At 42.0% G+C, this 14,662-nt stretch overlaps 1 pseudogene; it reads left to right on the top strand.

Moving 5' to 3' along the window:
* Positions 1-7,569: 7,569 nt before the first annotated feature.
* Positions 7,570-11,118, top strand: LOC138666787 (uncharacterized; annotated as a pseudogene).
* The last annotated feature ends 3,544 nt before the right edge of the window (positions 11,119-14,662 follow it).

Here is a 14,662-nt window from a genome sequence, read left to right on the forward strand (position 1 = left end):
TTTAGGGTTGGTATTAGGGTTAGGGTTGGCATTAGGGTTACGCTTGGGATTACGGTTAGGTTTGGGATTAGGGTTAAGGTTAGGGTTGTGATTAGGGGTGTATTGGGATTAGGGTTAGGTTTGAGGTTAGGGTTGAGATTAGGATTAGGGGTGTGTTGGATTTAGGGTTTTGATTAGGGTTATGGTTAGGGTTGACATTAGGGTTGTTTTGGGGTAAGGGTTGTGATTATCGTTAGGGTTAGTGATTAGGATTATGGATCGGGTTGGGATTAGGATTAGGGGTGTGTTGGGGTTAGGGTTGGAGCTAGAATTGGGGGGTTTCCACTGTTTAGGTACATCAGGGGGTCTCCAAACACGACAGCCAATTTTGCGCTCAAAAAGTCAAATGGTGCTCCCTCCCTTCTGAGCTCTGCCGTGCACCCAAACAGTGGGTTACCCCCACATATGGGGCATCAAAGTACTCAGGATAAATTGGAGTACAACTTTTGGGGTCCAATTTCTCCTGTTACCCTTGTGAAAATAAAAACTTGGGGGCTACAAAATCTTTTTTGTGGAAAAAAAATATTTTTTTATTTTCACGACTCTGCATTCTAAACTTCTGAGAAACACTTGGGCATTCAAAGTTCTCACCACACATCTAGATAAGTTCCTTGGGGGGTCTAGTTTCCAAAATGGGGTCACTTGTGGGGGGTTACTACTGTTTAAGTACATCAGGGGCTCTGCAATCGCAACATAATGCCCACAGACCATTCTATCAAAGTCTGCATTCCAAAACGGCGCTCTTTCCCTTCCGAGCTCTGCCATGCGCCCAAACAGTGGTTTACCCCCACATATGGCACATCAGTGTACTCGGGATAAATTGGACAACAACTATTGCGGTCCAATTTCTCCTGTTACCCTTGTGAAAATAAAAACTTGGGGGCTACAATATCTTTTTTGTGGAAAAAAAATATTTTTTATTTTCACGACTCTGCATTCTAAACTTCTGTGAAGCACTTGGGCATTCAAAGTTCTCACCACACATCTAGGGGGTCTAGTTTCCAAAATGGTGTCACTTGTTGGGGGTTTCCACTGTTTAGGCACATCAGGGGCTCTCCAAACGCGACATGGCATCCAATCTCAATTCCTGCCAATTCTACATAGAAAAAGTCACACGGCGCTCCTTCTCTTCCAAGCCCTGCCGTGCACTCAACCAGTGGTTTACCCCCACATATGGGGTATTGGCATATTCAGGAGAAATCGCTCAACAGCTTTTGTGGTCTAATTTCTCCTGTTACCCTTGTGAAAATAAGAATTTGTGGGTAAAAAGATCATTTTTGTGTAAACAAATGCGATTTTTTATTTTCACGGCTCTACGTTATAAACTTCTGTGAAACTCTTGGGGGTTCAAAGTACTCACCACACATCTAGATACGTTCCTTAAGGGGTCTAGTTTACAAAATGGTGTCACTTGTGGGGGGTTTCCACTGTTTAGGCACATGAGGGGCTCTCTAAAAGGGACATGGCGTCCGATCTCAATTCCAGCCAATTCTGTATTGAAAAAGTCAAACGCGCTCCTTCACTTCCAAGTTCTGTGGTGCACCCAAACAGTGGTTTACCCCCACATATGGGGTATTGGCGTATTCAGGAGAAATTGCATAACAAAATTTATGGTTACATTTGTTTTTACACTTGTGAAAATAAAAAAAATGGTTCTGAATTAAAATGTTTGCAAAAAAAAGTTAAATGTTCATTTTTTCCTTCCACATTGTTTCAGTTCCTGTGAAGCACGTAAAGGGTTAATAAACTTCTTAAATGTGGTTTTGAGAACCTTGAAGGGTGTAGTTTCTAGAATGGTGTCACACTTCATTATTTTCTATCATATAGACCCCTCAAAATGACTTCAAATGTGATGTGGTCCCTAAAAAAAAATGGTGTTGTAAAAATTAGAAATTGCTGGTCAACTTTTAACCCTTATATCTCCCTGACAAAAAAAAATTTTGTTTCCAAAAATGTGCTGATGTAAAGTAGACATGTGGGAAATGTTATTTATTAACTATTTTTTGGGACATATCTCTCTGATTTAAGGGCATAAAAATACAAAGTTTGAAAATTGCAAAATTTTAAAAATGTTCGCCTTATTTCCATTTTTTTCATAAATAATCGCAAGTAATATCGAAGAAATGTTACCACTAACATGAAGTACAATATGTGACGAAAAAACAATCTCAGAATCAGCGGGAATTATAACCTCATAAAGTGACAGTGGTCAGAATTGCAAAAATTGGCTCGGTCATTAAGTACCAAATTAGCTCTGTCACTAAGGGGTTAATGATAGCTTTCGTTTAGCATTTCTGTATGTCAATCCTGTAGTGAAATATGTCTAAATATATATGTGTGCAGTGTACTATGTATAGGTTTATTGTGTGACTAGTAATCATTTTAATTTTGTCCTGAAGGCTGCAGGTCTCACCCAGGTGTTAATATGTATTTTCCTGAGACAGCAGACTTCTGTTTCCAATCTCACCAGGGGGTCGTGCTGCGAACCAAGAAGAAAGGGAACATTTGACACCTCCTAGCTCTTTTGAAGAGAGATGTCAATTACAGCCTGACATTATCTATTTGTGGGAAGCTTTACACAAAGAATCTCAGAGAAAATAATATGTTCATTGGGGCGCGGCCATGGTCCAATCAAAAACAAGCAATTAGAATATCAACTTGAGGAGCTGGTCTAGAAATCTGATGTCCAGGGTGACTCTATAAATTTGGCATCTATACATTCAAAATTGTTCACATGTGAGGGCAGCCTGGGAAGCTGATGTGTTCCAATCCATATTCACCCCCCCCCCTCAGGGAGCAGAAACAGACTACAAGTTAGCTATTTCTATAACCAAAAGGAACAAAGGAGCACAAAAACATCCCATATATAAAAGGGTATCAAATTTTATTCAAAAAAGACATGTAAAACACAGCAGGAATAAATACATAAACAAGTCCAAGAAAAAGTGAAATAAATGACATTTCAGGTATAAAACATGGTGTCCACCTACATTAGGTGGTAGGAAATAGCAGAGGATAGCAGTAAAACACCAAAGCATGTGCTAATAGTGAGTGTTTTGTTCCCTAAGGGTATGTTTCCACGTGCCGGAAACGCTGCGTGTCTGACGCTGCATAGAGCCGCAGCGTCAGACACGCAGCGTCCAGATGTTACAGCATAGTGGAGGGGATTGAATGAAATCCCGTCTCCACTATGCGTGGTAACACGCACGTGGCGGCCCTGCGACTCCGGACATGCTGCGTGTCTTTTCAGATCGCAGCATGTCCGTATATCTTGCGGCGCCGCTGCGGCGCCGCAAGATATAGCACAGGGCCCTATGCGATGGGTGTGATGATGCCGGATGTGTGCTATGAACACATCCGGCATCATCGCATCCCAGAAGGGGGCGGGGCTTACCGCAGAGCGGCAAAGCAGCTCCAACGATACCGCCTGCCATCCTGAAAGTGGACACATACCCTTAGAGATCTGTAAAAATACAATATGACCCAAAACATAAAAAAGTGAAAATATACCACCTAGCAATAACCACCAAACTATCTGTGCTGGATGAATAAAAAAATACTAAATCGGCATGTGAAGTGCTAGTGAGAAAGGACACAAAAAATAACTTAGGCCTAGTATTGAATCCAACTAAAAATGGCCTCTGTATGAGATCCGATACACAAATATGTTATTATTTTTTGTTCATTTTGTGATGAGTCTCATTGTGATTTTGCATTTTTGCACATGTTCATGTACAGTCATGGCCAAAAGTATTGACACCCCTGCAATTCTGTCAGATAATACTCATTTTCTTCCTGAAAATGATTGCAAACACAAATTATTTGGTATTATTATCTTCATTTAATTTGTCTTAAATGAAAAAAACACAAAAGAGAATTAAACAAAAAGCAAAACATTGATCATTTCACACAAAACTCCAAAAATGGGCCAGACAAAAGTATTGGCACCCTCAGCCTAATACTTGGTTGCACAACCTTTAGCCAAAATAACTGCGACCAACAGGCTTCCGGTAACCATCAATGATTTTCTTATAAATGCTCTGCTGGAATTTTAGACCATTCTTTTTAGGCAAACTGCTCCAGGTCCCTGATATTTGAAGGGTGCCTTCTCCAAACTGCCATTTTTAGATCTCTCCACAGGTGATCTATGCGATTCAAGTCTGGACTCATTGCTGGCCACCTTAGAAGTCTCCAATGCTTTCTCTCAAACCATTTTCTAGGGCTTTTTGAAGTGTGTTTTGGGTCATTGTCCTGCTGGAAGACCCATGACCTCCGAGGGAGACCCAGCTTTCTCACACTAGGCCCTACATTATGCTGCAAAATTTGTTGGTAGTCTTCAGACTTCATAACGCCATGCACACGGTCAAGCAGTCCAGTGCCAGAGGCAGCAAAGCAACCCCAAAACATCAGGGAACTTCCGCCACGTTTGACTGTAGGGACCGTGTTCTTTTCTTTGAATGCCTCTTTTTTTCTCCTGTAAACTCTATGTTGATGCCTTTGCCCCAAAAGCTCTACTTTTGTCTCATCTGACCAGAGAACATTCTTCCAAAACGTTTTAGGCTTTTCAGGTAAGTTTTGGCAAAATCCAGCCTGGCTTTTTTATGTCTCGGGGTAAGAAGTGGGGTCTTCCTGGGTCTCCTACCATACAATCCCTTTTCATTCAGATGCCGACGGATAGTACGGGTTGACACTGTTGTACCCTCCGACTGCAGGGCAGCTTGAACTTGTTTGGATGTTAGTTGAGGTTCTTTATCCAACATCCGCACAATCTTGCGTTGAAATCTCTTGACAATTTTTCTTTTCCGTCCACATCTAGGGAGGTTAGACACAGTGCTAATGAGCTTTAAACTTCTTGATGACACTGTGCACGGTAGACACAGGAACATTCAGGTCTTTGGACATGGACTGGTAGCCTTGAGATTGCTCATGCTTCCTCACAATTTGGATTCTCAAGTCCTTAGACAGTTCTTTGGTCTTCTTTCTTTTCTCCATGCTCAATGTGGTACACACAAGGACACAGGACAGAGGTTGAGTGAACTTTAATCCATGTCAACTGGTTGCAAGTGTGATTTAGTTATTGCCAACACCTGTTAGGTGCCACAGGTAAGTTACAGGTGCTGTTAATTACACAAATTAGAGAAGCATCACATGATTTTTCGAACAGTGCCAATACTTTTGTCCACCCCCTTTTTTTTGTTTGGTGTGGAATTATATCCAATTTGGCTTTAGGACAATTCTTTTTGTGTTTTTTCATTTAAGACAAATTAAATGAAGATAATACCAAATAATTTGTGTTTGCAATCATTTTCAGGAAGAAAATGAGTATTATCTGACAGAATTGCAGGGGTGTCAATACTTTTGGCCATGACTGTATGCAGTATTATGCGTGGTAATTGTTATTTTTGCACTGTCACTTTATATTCTTTAGTATTATTAGTTTTATTTATTATCTATTTTATCATTTTCATTTATTAAAAGTGTATATTATATTTAATACATATTTAATTTAAGACATGTAGTTTTAATTGGTTTGTGTATTAAGTAATCACTTGCTTTTTACTGGTCACCTTTCTCCTCCCCCTTTTTCTTTTTTCTTAGGGACATCCCCTGTAAGTATAAAATATACATCAATACATGGCGCAAATCTTTCTTTTTTGCTCCAGATATAGATTGTTATATCGTCTATTCTAGTATGCTCCGTGTGTTGTTATCCTAGTCAAGATGTCTTGATTATGTTAGCCCAGACTCAAGATGGTGCCGTCTGGTTGACATATATGCGTGGATTGCTTATTAATTGATTAGATATTCCAAGCCCTTTTTTGATTTTTTCCATCTCTTAGTGTTAGTAGATAGTTCTATACATTGGGGATATATCCCTTGATTCCTTGGAAATACATTATTTCCATCCTACTTATATTTGCTGCGGTTACCATCAGTAATAGTGTTCGCGCTTGTGTCCGTCCAGATCTAATATGGTGCCGATTCAGCTGGTGCGCATGCATGGTGTGCGCGGCAGCAGTCGCGTCATTGAAGGTCTCTTCATCTGATGCCCCTGGTAAATTGACGTCACTGGGAATTTCCCTTCCAGGCGGTATCAGAGTGAGGCCGGATGTGACGTGTCTCTCCTGTGGGTGACCCACGGCGCATGCGCCGCATTAATAATTGCTGATTGGTATCCCTTTATAAAGACAGGACAATGCACATTTCCTTACGGCCCCCCGAAGAAGCCCAGGCGAAACGCGCTTAGGGGCTGCGCTCACGGAGTCCTCCAGTGGAGATCATGGGTAAGAGCAGTTGCTAGCATATATTAGTATATGTTCATTCCCTTAAAGTGGTACACACAGGTTTTTTATTTGGATTCAATACTAGACCTAAGTTATTTTTTGTGTCCTTTCTCACTAGCACTTCACATGCTGATTTAGTATTTTTTGATTCATTAAGCACAGATAGTTTGGTGGTTAGTGCTAGGTGGTATATTTTCACTCTTTTATGCTTTGGGTCATATTATATTTTTACAGATCTCTAAGGGAACAAAACACTCACCATTAGCACTTGCTTTGGTGTTTTACTGCTATCCTATGCTACTTCCTACCACTTAATGTAAGTGGACACCGTGTTTTACACCTGAAATGTCATTTATTTAACTTTTTCTTGGACTTGTTTATGTATTTATTCCTGCTGTATTTTACATGTCTTTTTTGAATAAAATTTGATACCCTTTTATATTATGGGATGTTTTTGTGCTCCTTTCTTCCTTTTGGTTATATTCTGCATCATGGGAGTATCCCTGGCTATTACGGCACCCCTCACCACTTGGTATTGGGTTTAATAATTTTTGAGAAATAACATGATTTCTGTTACAAAGAGTCTGTTTACAAGTTAGCTATTTCTGTAAGTTTTCTCCTTTTTATTTTATATTGTTTTGTATAGTTGTATGTCTTTTTATTACATTTTTATACATTTTTCTTTACTGTAAGCACTGAACCTTTTTGTATTAAAGCATAAAACTTTAAGAGTGGAATCTTGTATGTTCTAAAGAATCCATAGCTTAAGGTGTGTGAGCCTTATGAGTGGTAGGCAGTATTAGTAATATTTCTGGGACTCATCGCTTGTGTATTCGGTGAGTGGTGGCAGCGTGAATGAGCGGGTGTGTGGCCTGGGTCGGTGTGTGATTTATGCTCCCATTACAGCATAGGACAGAGGTTTAATGCTGGACTGAGTGGGGAGATAGATTAACCCTTGCACGCACAACCCCAAGTCAAGTGCTGAGAGCAGATACGTGATGAATTAGTGGCAGCATGGAGAGGGATCCGTGACAATTGGTGGCAGAGCGGTGGGAAAGAATTATTTCTATTAGAGCATTAGTGCATGGTTTAAGCAATTATTCCCTGTACTAAAGAATTGGTAACCTTACGAAAAGTGCACCAGTTCTACAAGGTTCAACTCAGTGCTTACTTAGTCATACTTGCAAACAGTTTCCCCTCCCCGTTTTTCTTTCTATCTTTTATTTGGCAAAGGCTGTTCATCAATATGGCAGCCCAGTACAAGAAGCTGAGCAAAGAGGCTCTGACCGACCTCTGTAAGCAGAGAGAAATAGAGACGGCCGACAGATCCAAGGAGCTGCTGACGAAGCCTTAGTGGCGAAACGCGCATCGAGGAGTCCACCAGCGTGACAGCAGGGGTGATACACCAGCTTTAGCTATGGCCACAGGTACTACAAGAATGTTTGTTGATGCTATGACTAGTTGTGATTTTTCTCACAAGTTGGTGACTGTACATAGGTATAGGCTCATACAAGCTCCACTATTTGTGCATTATGAAAGGGACTTATGCTATATTAATAATGTATATTGGTACAGTTTCTCCACTTGTGTAGATATAATTTGATATCCACGGTCTCAGCAATCTATATACTTTACCATAGGTATATTTATGTTCCATCTTATTGAGGTCTTTTCATGTGTTCCATCTCTAGTATCATTGACTTAATGGCACCCCCAGCTAGTCCCACTATGGTGGATGTTGTTGATTTGTCTTGGATTGCCCTCTTTGTACTTGCTCACAGTATTTGACTTGTCCATGTGATTTTATGCATTATTTTGATATATATCATAAAATTTACTATATTTCATTATATATGTATAGACCATTATTTGGCCTCCTTTTTCAATCTATATAGTCCGGGATGCACTAAGCAACATTATTATGTTGCGGCAAATCTAGGACTATGTAGTGATAGGTAAAATGTGTATATATCGATTGATGTTTTTTGGGAGTTTTAATAGATTTGGAAGTATAAATTCATAGGTTTAGCTGCTGATACATGCCTTGGTCGAGCAGGACATAGAGCAAAGTGCTGAAGAATCTGGTCAAGGAGAAAGTCCACCTCAGAGAGACCCAGCAATGCCAGCTCTTGCACCAGAGATACCTGATGGAAATGCCAGTGCTGAGGAGCCTATGGACTGTACTTTACAAATGGACTTACAACGGCTGGAAACAAGTAATCCCAACCTGCTCATGCAGCTTATTCTACAGTACCGAGAGGCTGCAGAACGCCAGGCTGAGAGAGGCGGCAGAACGCCGGGAGGACAGAGCTTTCCAGCTTCAGATGGCTCAAATAGAGAGGGGTATCAGTCCTCAGTTAACCCCCTCCCAGGACAGAAATCTGAGGAGACCACGTCTGGAAAACTTCCCTGTGATGAAGAAGGACACAGACTTACTTTCCTTCGGGGGTTTGAAAAAACCTGCAGGCAATACCATCTACCCCGTGAGCAGTGGGCGCAGTATCTAACCCCAGGGTTGAACGGCAAAGCCCTGGAAGTTTTTGCTGGCCTCCCATCAGAACTACATGGGAACCATAAGGCCATAAAACAGGCCCTGAACAAGAAATACAACCTAACACCAGAAGTGTATCAGTGGAGGAAGTTCCAGAATTTACAACGTGGATCAACTGACAGCTATGCAGATGTTGTGAGCATCTTGAGGACCACGTTTCATCAATGGATCAGGGGACTTTCTGTTAACAGTTTTCAGGACTTAACGGATCTTATGGTCAAGAATCAATTTTTTCACATGTGCCCCATGGATGTACGACAATTGGTGTGTGATTGGGAGCCACAAACTGCTGATCAGGCTGCAAAGATTGCGGACTGCTATGTGGCTAACAGGATGCCTGAGGTGCGGAAGCCAATGGGATTCAGCTGGAAGGGAGGTAAGCCAAAAGGGGACCCTTCTCCCTCTGCCGGCTGGTCACCAGTGCTGTCCAAGCCCACCTCCTATGGGATACCGGGGACTAGACATTCTTTAGGTGATGCATGCCGGTGCTTGTCCTGCAACAAAGTGGGACATGTTAGCGCTGTCTGCCCTGATAGGGAGAAACGCCCAACTACAACCACAAAACCGTCTGTGTCCCCACCGTCTGTCCTCTTTGTGCCCAGCTCTGATGCGAGGGCTAATGAGAACTGTCAATCTGTAACTGTTGGCAATAAAGTCACCATTGGTCTCAGAGACACTGGGGCAGAGGTGACCCTGGTGCGTCCAGCAATGGTAAACCCTGCCGATATCATACCAGGAAAGACTATGTCTATAACCGGGATTGGAGGGGTCAGCCCTGCCGTGCACATGGCCCATGTGTACCTGCACTGGGGAGCAGGGAAAAAATTGAGAGATGTGGGAGTATCAGAGGCTATTCCCACCAATGTGTTGTTAGGCACGGACCTGGGGAGGATGGTGTCCCACTATGTTCCTCCCTTGCAAGTAAATGCTACAGAGAAGGTGGAAGTAAGTGACCCACCTGAGATCCCGTGCGTGGAGGGAAAATGTCCCAATGCAAAGGACTGTACATATGTGGCAGCCATGACCCGGACTCAGGCTGCGGCTCAGACTCAGGCCCAGAGATTAGACGATGAGTCACAGACAGAACTGCCAGAACATGAGGCCCATGCTGTGGCCCCGGAGCCTCCTCACATGGCAGACCCAACATGGTCCCTGATAACAGACACTGAAGACTCAGCTTCAGACCAGGGCCTGGCAGTCACACTAGGCCAGGGCCTGCAGACTGACAGAGCTTCCAGGAGGCCCTGCGGACAGATGTCAGTCTGGAGGAGCTCAGATGTCTTGCTGACCTACCCCCCTGCTGTTCTGACAAAGAGAGAGTATACTGGGACTAGGGCAGACTGTATAAAGAGACTATGCCCACAAATACTACAGAACCTTGGGACTACAGAACCTTGGGACTGTGAAAAGCAGCTGGTCGTTCCTTATCCATTTAGGGAACAATTATTGAGAATTGCTCATTAAATTCCTCTGGCCAGACACCTTGGAATACAAAAGACTAAAGCTCGTCTGACACATAACATCTATTGGCCCAAGATGGGTACAGATATTGCCAATTACTGTCGATCATGTGTAGTTTGTCAGAGAGTTGGAAAGTCCAGGAATATACAGAAAGCTCCATTGATACCACTGCCTGTGAGCGATGAGCCTTTCCAGCGAGTGGCTGTGGATATCATAGGGCCACTTGCAATCCCTAGCAGCTCTGGCAAAAAGTACATCCTCACAGTGGCATGGTGGACTATGCTACACGATACCCGGAAGCTGTGGCACTGTCCTCCATCCGAACAAAGTGGATGTTTTGGAACAAATGATAAACAAAGTAATTGAGATCTCTCAGTCTGAAAGATGTCACAAAAGACCCCACAACAATATCCAAATAACTATAGGTCTCACTTGCCTCAATTAAGGTCAGTGTTCATGATTTCACCATAAGAGACTGGGGAAAAAGGGCCTGCATGGCAGAGTTCCAAAACGAAAACCAGTGCTGAGCAATACGATCATAAAGGCTTGTCTCAGTTTTGCCAGAAAACATCTTAATAATCCCCAAGACTTTTGGAAGCATACTTTGTGGACTGACGAGACAAAAGTTGAAATTTTTGGAAGGTGTACGTCTCATTACATCTGGCATTCAAGTAACAGCATTTCAGAAAAAGAACATCATACCAACAGTAAAATATGTGAGTGGTATTGTGATGGTCTGGGGCTGTTTAACAGCTTCTGGATCTGAAAGACTTGCTGTCGTAAATGGAACCATGAATTCTGCGGTCTACCAAAAACTTCGGAAGAATGTTTGGCCATCTGTTTGTGACCTCAAACTGAAGCAACATGACAATAATCCAAAACACACCACCTCTGAATGGCTTAAGAAAAACAAAATTAAGACTTTGGAGTGGTCTAGTCAAAATCCTGACTAGAGATGAGCGAATATGTTCAAAAGCCGATCGCCAAACATAAATTCGGCATGAATACGGCAAGTATTTGGCAAAGGTAGTGGTGGTGTATGATGAGCATAGGGCACGAGAGCCCCTTTTTTCTTTACTTTTTGTGTGCACATTGCAGCTAGTCAACCAGGACGCAGGCTAGATCCACAATGTCCCAACATAACAGTTTGTGTCATTGGCTGTTGAAATCACATGTCCCTCTCTATATAAAGAGTGGCCATCTTGTTTTAGCGCTATTTTGTCAATATAACAGTGCAGGGAGGCTGCTCCTGACACTGTGCCTGGGTGCTGATAGATTTTAGCTAATTAGCTATGCGGTTGTTTCTAAGTCAGATAGGTTAGATAGCTAGTCGACCTTCCAGATTATTTTTTTGCATCATTACTGAGGTCCACAAAGACAGCAGGGCACATTTCGTTGAAGTGTATTGTGCACTGCTTCTATTGTGCGCCATGCATGAGTAGAGCTTCCTAAATCTTAATTTTTCAGTTGCTAATTGTGATACAGCAAGGCATATGTCACCTTGTCATTTAGTGGTGGCGATATTGTTCTGAGATTTGAGCTTTGGCCAGTAAAAAAATAATATTCTCGCAGTTGCTACCGTAATTACGCATTTATCTCACCTTGTCATTTAGAAGCAGTGAAATTCAGCTGTCTGCAGACCTCATACAGATTTTAAAAAATAATAAATTCTGTTGCTAAACGTGATACAGCCCGCCATATCCCACCTTGTCATTTTGTGTTGGTGAAATTGTTCTGTGTGCAGAGCTGTTGCACAGTAAAAAAAAATGTGGGGGCAGTTGCTAACATGATTCAGCACGCCATATCCCACCTTGTTATTTAGTGCCAGTAAAATTCAGCTGTCTGCAGAGCTCATGCAGATAAAAAAAAACATTTTTTTTCTGTTACAAACGTAATACAGCAGGCTAGATCTGAGTTTTAAATTGCTTTGAGCCATACATTCGATTGTATAAGGGCCTCATCCAGTTAAAAAATACTTTCTTCTGTTAGTAACATTATACAGCAGACCTTGCTCTATGGGCTATCTATATAGATAGCACTCCCTGCGCTATTTACTTTGGTTCTTCTGTCACTGGTTTCAATTTGTGTTACTTTTTTGCTCAAATTATTATATGTATCTGTATGTGTATATTAAATTTCCTGATTTTAACATTTTTTCTAATAAAATGTAAACAGTTTTATTGATATAGCATGCCTCATTGACCTCTTTATATCTAACATTTTGATTGAGTTGCTATTTATCTCATATATATGGGTATTTTTTTTTTTGCATAGATATGCTTAGACCATAATGATGTTGATTAGGAGTTTCTTTGTTAGGCTAGATGTCAGTTTGAAATTTTTGGGTGCTGATATTGTTCTTCATACAGAGGTACACATGATAAAATATTAATTTGTTCTGTTACTACCGTACTACACAAATTTGGCCACATCTGAGGCTGTCCTTCTTTTGTGCTCAGATTCTGCTGTATCCAAGATTCATCTACAGTAAAAAAAAATCTATTTTTTTTTTTTCTGCTACTACCGTGCTACATAAAGCAGGCCACATTGTATTTTTTAATTATTTTGGGCTGGTATTTATTTATTATGCTTTGCTTTTATAGTGCTACCTTATTCCACACCGCTTTACATACATTATCATCACTGTCCCCAATGGGGCTCACAATCTAAATTCCCTATTGGTATGTCTTTGGAGTGTGAGAGGAAACCCACGCAAACACAATGAGAACATACAAACTCCTTGCAAATGTTGTCCTTGGTAGGATTTGAACCCAGGACATTAGCGCTGCAATGCTAACCACTGAGCCACTGCGCCGCTCTACTGTGGTATTGTGCTAGTAATGTGCTTCAGCCAGGAGTCCACATTTCACAATATAAATTATTTGTGCTAATAGCGTGGTCCTTAAACCATGCCACATTTAAGCATTGGACAGGGCTTGGAGCAGTAGTTCTTGCTTAAAGTTTAATCAGTATCTGGTGGATGAGTGACAGGTGTCAAGCCTGGTGCTCTGAGACCTGTGCCAAATTCAAGCAACACAAATGGAGACCCAACTGGGAGACCAAATATTTCCAAAAATTATTGGCAGATACAAAAAATTTCTATTTATTTTCTAATCATTTATATAGCGCCAATAATTCCACAGCGCTTTATAGACATTAGTGGCAACTTTAGGTATTTCGTCGTTTATTTCATCAAGCCCTGTTATCTAGTGGTTTATTTCTCCTTCTTATGGTGTGTAGTGGTTTAGTTCTCCATCACCAAGCGCACTGCAAGCCTTGGGGATTCCAAGACTTGTGGAGCAGCCCCTTCTTCGACTGCCCCCACAGCCACCAAGTGCCCAGTCAGCGAGATGTCACACCCCTGTCCATGCTTGCTTGTCCAGGTGTCAAGTGTTAAAATGCACCCTGGCAGACAACATTTTTCAGGGAATGGGTGACGTCTGACATGCTGGTGTAGCTCAGGCACATCTTCCTTAGAGAAGTAATGGTGACTGGGCAACTGGTACTGGGGGACTGCAACAGCAATCAGCTTTCAAAAACCATCTCTATCCACAAGGCAAAAAGGCTGCATTTCCGTGGCCAACAGATTGGATTGGCCATCCAATAATCACAGAGATCACAGGCCATGAGTCACGCAGAACCACCCACTGTGATTTTTGGGGTGAAGAGATCTCAGCTGGCCCTGATCGTCCAGACAATTACACGATTGGGTGATGATTAACCGAGGTGGCCGCAGGCTGTTCACAATAATTAATTCTTGGAAAACTAATAGTAAGCGCACGGCTAATCCACCTCCGGATTACAATGCATGGAATATGTGTATATCTCACTGTACGATCATTGCTAACTCCACAATAACCCCACACTCCTCGCTGCCATCACCAATCCTGTTTTAAAAAAAAATAAATAAATATAGGCCCATTGGACGCCATTCTTCTTTGGAGGTTCACACCATCATGGTCTCCCATCCCCTCTCCTTCAGAGTAGCGGTCATATCATATGCTTCAGGCTCACCCACCCACTTCCTTGATAACTTTTCTGCCTTGCTGCAACACTTCATGTCCTCACAATTGCCAACCCTTATCCTGGGAGACTTCAACAGCCCCACCTCCCCAAATGCATCCCAGCTTCTATCTCTAGCCACTTCTTGTGGCCTCTCACAACTTTCAACCTCTGACACACAAAGACGGTAATACCCCTGATCTGGTCTTTGTCCGACTCAGTTCAATCTCCTACCTAGATATCTCAAATAGGAGTAAAACCATAACTTACAAGTTTTTAGGTGTTCCCTAAAAATACATCTGTTTAGGACCGTCTATCACGTTCC

Source organism: Ranitomeya imitator, chromosome 2 (assembly GCF_032444005.1).
Source record: "Ranitomeya imitator isolate aRanImi1 chromosome 2, aRanImi1.pri, whole genome shotgun sequence".
Lineage (NCBI taxonomy): Eukaryota > Metazoa > Chordata > Amphibia > Anura > Dendrobatidae > Ranitomeya > Ranitomeya imitator.